The sequence below is a fragment of the Lynx rufus genome, unplaced genomic scaffold (assembly GCF_022079265.1).
Source record: "Lynx rufus isolate CCGP_SWC_20201006 ecotype Redwood Valley unplaced genomic scaffold, mLynRuf1.p SCAF_15, whole genome shotgun sequence".
Taxonomy (NCBI): Eukaryota; Metazoa; Chordata; class Mammalia; order Carnivora; family Felidae; genus Lynx; species Lynx rufus.
The window spans coordinates 19,831,203-19,833,316 of NW_025814829.1; positions in this window are offsets into that span (position 1 = coordinate 19,831,203).

Here is a 2,114-nt window from a genome sequence, read left to right on the forward strand (position 1 = left end):
GGTGGTTGGCGGTTCCTGTGTGTCTCACCCTGAAGCAGCTCCAGCTGTTTAGCCTCCCCTCGGTAGTCCCACCCCCTCCTCCCCCAGAAGTGGCAAGAGGCCAGAGTATGACAAGAAATGAAACATCTCTTACATACAGAGCTGTGTGCTAAAACGCACACATCAGTCATTTATTGCGAAATGATCAGCAGTGCCCTGGGACTTATTCCAGAAGTCCATGCGGTGTCCTTGCCTTCCAGGCACTGAGTCGGCCTCGGGTGGGGTATCGTGCTAAGGGGCACAAGCGTCTATGGGTTAAGATTCCTTCCCTGCAGAGCTGACGGTCTGGTTGCGTCAAATGAATAGCAGCTAGGATTTGTTGAGGACTTACTACGTGCCTTCACTATGCTCCGCCCTATAAGCCCTTAGAAATTTACAATGGCCTTCGAAGTGTTTGGAGCCAGACAGGCCTTGGTTCAGATCCTCGATCTTCTGCTTGCACTTGTGTGACGTTAGCAAATCATTTATCCTCTCTGAGCCTGTTTTCTCATCTGTACTAATACCTATTTCCTACAATGGCTAGGAGATTTCGGCGAGGTAATACATATAAAGCACCAAGCTCTGTGCCTAGCACACTAAACCCCCAGAATACTAGTCATTGTTTAAAGGGCGGGGGGGGGGGGGGCGGCCAATGACAAAGCAATGTCAATACAGTGACCATAGGGGTAAATGGAGGGTGGCTACGGGAGCAGGCAGATGGGGAAGACACTTAACCCAGTCTCGAGGGTCAGGGAAGTCTTGGAGGAAGTCAGGGGGAATAGGAGTTAGCAGAAAGTGGGAAGGGAAAGAGCCATCTCGCAGAGGGAGCAATAGGCTAAGCAAGGAAGTGAGCCTGAAGCTTTGGAGAACTACAGAGAGTTCCATGTGACCGGAGTTTGGAGGGCAGAGCGTGACACAGCCTTAGCAGACGCACACAGACACACACGTTTGTGACAAAGCAACGTTTCTGAGATGGCAGATAGGGAAGAGCAGAGCCCCAGTGCGGCTCCCCCTAGGTCTGTCTGACTCCAAAGCCTCCGCTGGGAACCGCTGTCCACCCGGGACACTTGCCCCACAGGACGTGGGACAATCTTACAGAGCATATACTAAATGCCGAGCATTACTCACCCCAGTAATCAGCCTTGTTTGTTTGTTTGTTTGTTTCAGCTTTATGGAGGTAAAATTGACAAATAAACTTGTAAAATATTTATAGAACATGATGATTTGATATATGTATATGTTGTGAAAGGATCCCCCCCCCATTGAGTTAATTAATACATTCATCACTTCACATATTTACTTTTTTTTTTTTCTTTTTGGTGAGAACATTTTAAAAAACCAGCGTTTTATAACAGGCCCGGGCTCTCGGACTAACTCTTCAAAGAAGCAATACGTTAGTAAGGTGATTAAGGGTTAACAATAAGAGGATAATTGCTTATGAATTATTATTTGTACAATGTTTTAATATACAGTATAGTATACTATACAGTATACCTTTAAATAATGGCCTCATTTGCAACTCCAGTATTATCTCTAATAACTCTGCAAAATTGATATTATCATCATATTATGAGAGAGAAGTAGAGTCTCAGAGAAGTTAAGTATCTTGCCCAAGGTCATGTATTCACACCCAGGTTTCTCTCAGCCCGGTGCCTTCCCACCTTGCCTTGGGGCCAGACGAAACAGCTAGCCAAGGTGCCCTATACAGAGAAAACAAAAGCATTGCCGAAGTGATCAGAAATATGGAGCCTGTTATCTCAATTTTGCCCATGAGACACCTCACATTACTGCACCATGTTAATTGTCTACTGAAATAGATCATATCTTCCAGTGGACATTTAAAAACATGCCTCCCAGGCGCCAGTCTATCCCTGATGATATTTTTGCAACATAATTACAGGCAACAACACCAACCCTGAGAGCTGCCAGCTGCCAGTCTCCTGGAATCCTCTCTCCTTCAGCTAAAATCCAGAAACTGAATATTGTACAATAGAGTGCTGTTTACTGTACTCTACTGTATCTTATTACATTATCTAGACATAAAATCTTTCAGTGTGGCTCCCAAGAAAATGACTGGCTTGGAAATTTAAAACAAA